Source organism: Bos grunniens, chromosome 1 (genome assembly GCF_055505025.1).
Source record: "Bos grunniens cultivar Pamir isolate PY7600 chromosome 1, Bosgru_T2T1.0, whole genome shotgun sequence".
NCBI classification, from domain to species: Eukaryota; Metazoa; Chordata; class Mammalia; order Artiodactyla; family Bovidae; genus Bos; species Bos grunniens.
Genome location: NC_141165.1, coordinates 60,035,348 through 60,041,508, shown reverse-complemented (window position 1 = coordinate 60,041,508; position 6,161 = coordinate 60,035,348). Strand labels below are relative to the sequence as shown.

Genomic DNA, 6,161 nt, shown 5'->3' with positions numbered 1-6,161 from the left:
CTTGATTTTCTTTTCAAAATAAAACATCCTCCACAGGTGACCAATGAGATTATTTTAAAATATCATTATGAACCCATAACTTTTACATTTATTTAATGTCTTAACCTATTGTTTGCATTAATGCTCACTGTCCCATTTTTGGCCTCTTGGTGCTGTTTCAAGTTGATGTTTGAAGTTTTGCATGTAAGATTTTTTTTATTGCTTTTGGGAAAAAGGCATAGAGACCCTTTCCAGAACTTTCTCTCATAAAGTAATGGTGTCCAAACTTTTTTATTGTGAATTCACATTAGAAAATACTTTCAAGCCTGAATCACCACCATATGTTTATTTATAAATTATACACATGTATTGTTGTTTACAGTGTAAAATAAGATACACCAAGTAGAAATTTAAAATGATGAGATAAATTTGAAATAAACACTGTTTTAACAATGATGGCCACCTAGGAGGTCACTGGATATAGCTCTGTAGCCAACACAACAGCACTGGATGGGGAGGAATCTTGGCAACGGCAGAGAGCGCCACCTTTGCCTGGTGAAAGCCAAACATCATAAAAAACACCAGGCTGCTGGCCACCAATACTGGGGCCTGGAAAGCTCAGCCCAGTTTCCTGCCAAGAGTCTGGCCTTGAGCACGGCTGAGATTCCTAAAGTGTCCTGGCACCTGACCAGGCTCTTTCAGTGTCCAACAATCTGGTAAGCAGGCCTGAGCTGGGTGAATGTTCAGGACGGGAGACACACAGGCTGGCTTCACGAATGTAGAAAGAGAATCCTCTCCATTTCTCCAAGAACGACAAATCTGAAGTTAGAAAGTGTGACTTTCTTTAGAAGGAAATGAACTCTGATTAAAAAGAATTGATAAAGCAAATTACTGAAGAGTACTTTTTCATTGCCTTTCAATGCTGATAAACAAAACCAAAAGATAAACATATATTTATGACTCAGGCTGCTAAATAGAGGGCTTCTTTAAGTAATATGGTTGAGATAAACTCTCAAAGACTCAAGTAAAAATTTTGTTCCATCCCAAGTAGCAGATGTCCTCTGTTGTGCTTTTATGATATTCAGTTTATGAGGACTCTCTTACTACCAAATTGTTTTGATATTGGTTTAAATTGTAAACCTTTAGACTTGTCAATAGCTCTGAAATATGTTTAGAAATTATGAAACATTAATAAGTAAGGCTGGTGTTGAAAGTAATGGTGGTTTATGAAACTGTGGCTATCTTTTCAATGTGTCTGAACAGAAAATCAACTTCAATATCTTCAAAAATAATCTTTTAGTCTCCAAAATTATAAAAAAAATTCAGAACAGCATCTGGCTTTTGAAATGGAGCCCACCCTCCCTGCCTCTTTTTTGTAAAAGTTTAAAAGCAAATTTGGATAAAATAAAAATTTCTCCTCTGACAATTTCTAAATTTAAACATGGAATTTTACACATAATTTGCTATAGTAGCAAAGGAACTTAGTAAGATCATCTTTAAGAAGAAGCAGAAATTTCTCAGTTTCACCACCTGAAATTTTACTCTGAGTTATTCATTTCTTGGAGAAGGAAATGGCAACCAACTTCAGTATTCTTGCCTGGAAAATCCCATGGACAGAGGAGTGTGGCAGGCTTACAGTCCCTGGGGTTGCGAAGAATCAGACATGACTGAGTGATTTCACTTATTCATTTCTGTAAGTTAAGGGTTGCTGACCTTCAGTTCAGTTCAGTTGCTTAGTCGTGTCCGACTCTGCGACCCCATGAATCGCAGCACTCCAGGCCTCCCTGTCCATCACCAACTCCGGGAGTTCACTCAGACTCATGTCCATTGAGTCAGTGATGCCATCCAACCGTCTCATCCTCTATCATCCCCTTCTTCTGCCTTCAATCTTTCCCAGCATCAGGGTCTTTTCAAATGAGTCAGTTCTTCACATCAGGTGGCCAAAGTATTGGAGTTTCAGCTTCAACATCAGTCCTTCCAATGAACATTCAGGACTGATTTCCTTTAGGATGGACTGGTTGGATCTCCTTGCTGTCCCTAGGAAGCAGAATATTGTGGGTGAATATTGTGTAACATTTTGTGTGTCAGTTTTCCTATCAATTGGAGGAAACTAGGTAGAGACACTGCAAATTTTGTGTGACAGTCTCTTCAAATGATGGAAAATTTTTTCACCTACTTATTTTTTTCTGTACAAACAGTGAAGCCTCCTTTTTGTAATGCCAACTACTCTTACTGAAAAATAAAAATTGACCAATTTTAGTATCTATACTAGAGACTTGTCCCAAAAATTCAGTTCTCAGAATTGGAGACAAGAGGCCTGAGCTTTTACTTTGTCACAGTCACCTTCACCTTTAGGAGGGCTGGCTGGCTCTTCAATTATGTGATAGTAACCCACCATCCTTACTGCTTCATTTATAAAATAACTTGGGATTCTAAATGACTTTTCTACAAATGCTCAGCATGACCAACTTATCCAAAAAGAAGACAAGTAGACTGCATCATCACGGAACAGTCTCCCATTCCCTGTGATTTCCCAACTAGATTAAGTGCTTGGAGGCCTGGGGCTGGCAGGCAGGGTTTGAAGAGACCACAGCGCACTATTATGTAAACAAGTATGCAAACTCTACGATGCTTATAGGGAATCCAGCAAAGTGTTTATATTTCCCATGATGACCACTTTAATTTTTTTCAAATATAAAGTATCTTTTAAAAAAAAAAAAAAAAGAAGAGTTTTGGTGCTTCTCTTTTTGCTGATCAGCATGTGCCTGATCATCTCCTTGGTTGACCTGGTCTCACGGGTTTTCATGACAAAAAACAACTTGCCACATAAAGTTGGATTCATGTCAGGATTTCAATTTCTTGGTAACGGGCTTACCAGTTAATAAACAAGTTTTTATTAAGCATTTGCTAATGCCCAGTACTGTGCTGAGTACTTCAGGGAACTCCAAGATTTATAAGAATGAAGGTGGTATTTCATTTGAAGTGTTTATAGTCTGGTAGAGAAAGATGAGTACATGAAAAATAATCAAGAACCAAATGCCAGTTGTTACACAAATCCGTGTTACACAACACAGATCTGGTATTGAGTTTCTGGGAGGCACTTTGGAAAAAGTTGGACATGTGGGGTTTTTTTTAAATTATTTATTTTAAATTATTTAAATTAAAAAATATTTTCAATATTTCAATATTCAAAAAATTTTAAAATTTCCAAAGACCTTCTTTTCTCCCCTGTCCTTCAACTCTAAGTTTCCTACTCAAAGGCAATCAATGTTATTGCCTTTTAATATATTTTTTCATATATATTTTGTACATCTATAAGTAAACATGTGTAGGTATTTTCTCCCCTTTTAGAGTTACAAATGGTAACTACTCTGTGCCTTGAAACGCACAGGTACTATGGTGTAGCTCACTATTAAAAGATGAGGCTTCCTCGTCAACAGATGAGGAAGATTAAGAGATACAAACTTCCAGTTACAAAATATGAGGAATTTTGTACAGTGACTGATGAAATGTACAGTGTGGGGAATATAGTTAATAATCATGAAGTATTTGTGTATGGTGACAGATGCAACTAGACTTATTGTGGTGATCATTTTGTAATGTATAGAACACTGAATCACTATCACCAGGAACTAACAAGTATCGTAGGTCAATTATATCAATACTTTAAGAAACAAACAGACTCAGAGAAAAAGAGATTAGATTTGTGGTAACCAGAGGCCAGAGGTGGGAGGAGGAGGAATTGGAGGAAGGCAGACAAAAGTTATAAAATTCCAGCTATAAGATAGTTAAGTCCTAGGGATACAATGAGAAGGCAATGGCACCCCACTCCAGTACTCTTGCCTGGAAAAATCCCATGGACAGAGGAGCCTAGTGGGCTTCAGTCCATAGGGTCGCTAAGAGTCAGGCACAACTGAGCGACTTCACTTTCACTTTTCACTTTCATGCATTGGAGAAGGAAATGGCAACCCACTCCAGTGTTCTTGCCTGGAGAATCCCAGGGATGGAGGAGGCTGGTGGGCTGCTGTCTATGGGGTCGCACAGAGTTGGACACGACTGAAGCGACTTAGCAGCAGCCGCAGGGATACAATGTACCACATGATTAATTAATACAGCTGTATGTTATATGTGAAGTTGAATAAATCCAAAGTATTCTCATACAAGGAAAAAATTTTTTCTTTTCTTTTGTATCTTTAGGAGATGATGGATGTTCACTGATAATACTGTGGAAATTATTTCATGATACACGTAAGTCAAATGATCATGCTGTTCACCTTAAACTTATACAGTGTTGTATGTCAATTGTATCTTGATAAAAATGGAAAAAAAAGCAACCCTGAGATTCTGGAGCCTGTGTTCTAATCTTGGCTCTGTCATTGTAGGAGAAGGCGATGGCACCCACTCCAGTACTCTTGCCTGGAAGATCCCATGGACAGAGGAGCCTGGTGGGCTGCAGTCCATGGGGTCGCTGAGAGTCAGACACCACTGAGTGACTTCACTTTCACTTTTCACTTTCATGCATTGGAGAAGGAAATGGCAACCCATTCCAGTGTTCTTGCCTGGAGAATCCCAGGGACGGGGGAGGCTGGTGGTCTGCTGTCTATGGGGTCGCACAGAGTTGGACACGACTGAAGAGACTGAGCAGCAGCAGCAGCAGCAGCAGCTGTCATTTTTTACCAATGTGACTTGGGGCAAAAGTCACTGAGATTATTTTCCAATCTCTAAAATGGAGGAAAATATGAGTGTTTGTTAAGGTTTAAATGCTCTCAGTGCAGTTTAGTCGCTCAGTCGTGTCCGACTCTTTGCGACCCCATGAATCGCAGCACACCAGGCCTCCCTGTCCATCGCCAACTCCCGGAGTTCACTCAGACTCACATCCATCGAGTCAGTGATGCCATCCAGCCATCTCATCCTCTGTCATCCCCTACTCCTCCTGCCCGCAATCCCTCCCAGTATCAGAGTCTTTTCCAATGAGTCAACTCTTCGCATGAGGTGGCCAAAGTACTGGAGTTCCAGCTTTAGCATCATTCCTTCCAAAGAACACCCAGGACTGATCTCCTTTAGAATGGACTGGTTGACCTCCTTGCAGTCCAAGGGACTCTCAAGAGTCTTCTCCAACACTACAGTTCAAAAGCATCAATTTTTCGGCACTCAGCTTTCTTCACAGTCCAACTCTCACATCCATACATGACCACTGGAAAAACCATAACCTTGACTAGACAGACCTTTGTTGGCAATGTCTCTGCTTTTGAATATGCTATCTAGGTTGGTCATAACTTTCCTTCCAAGGAGTAAGCGTCTTTTAATTTCATGGCTGCAATCACCATCTGCAGTGATTTTGGAGCCCAAAAAAATAAAGTCTGACACTGTTTCCACTGTTTCTCCATCTATTTCCCATAAAGTGATGGGACCAGATGCCATGATCTTCGTTTTCTGAATGTTGAGCTTTAAGCCAACTTTTTCACTCTCCACTTTCACTTTCCTCAAGAGGCTTTTTTGTTCCTCTTCACTTTCTGCCATAAGGGTGGTGTCATCTGCATATCTGAAGTTATTGATATTTCTCCCCGCAATCTTGATTCCAGCTGTGCTTCTTCCAGCCCAGCGTTTCTCATGATGTACTCTGCATATAAGTTAAATAAGCAGGGTGACAATATACAGCCTTGACGTACTCCTTTTCCTATTTGGAACCAGTCTGTTGTTCCATGTCCAGTTCTAACTGTTGCTTCCTGACCTGCATACAGGTTTCTCAAGAGGCAGGTCAGGTGGTCTGGTATTCCCATCTGTTTCAGAATTTTCCACAGTTTATTGTGATCCACACAGTCAAAGGCTTTGGCATAGTCAATAAAGCAGAAATAGATGTTTTTCTGGAACTCTTGCTTTTTTGATGATCCAGCGGATGTTGGCAATTTGATCTTTGGTTCCTCTGCCTTTTCTAAAACCAGCTTGAACAGCTGGAAGTTCACGGTTCACATATTGCTGAAGCTTGGCTTGGAGAATTTTGAGCATTACTTTACTAGCGTGAGAGATGAGTGAAATTGTGCGGTAGTCTGAGCATTCTTTGGCATTGCCTTTCTTTGGGATTGGAATGAAAACTGACCTTTTCCAGTCCTGTGGCCACTGCTGAGTTTTCCAAATTTGCTGGCATGTTGAGTGCAGCACTTTCACAGCATCATCTTTCAGGA

General features: G+C 40.1%; 1 long non-coding RNA gene across 1 annotated transcript; it reads right to left on the bottom strand.

Annotated features, from left to right (window-relative positions):
* Positions 1-253: 253 nt before the first annotated feature.
* LOC147379505 (uncharacterized) lies at positions 254-2,016 on the bottom strand. The gene is made up of 2 exons (XR_015161300.1): positions 1,693-2,016; positions 254-798 (listed from the first exon to the last, which is right to left on the bottom strand). It is a non-coding gene; the product is annotated as an uncharacterized LOC147379505 (long non-coding RNA).
* Positions 2,017-6,161: the final 4,145 nt, after the last annotated feature.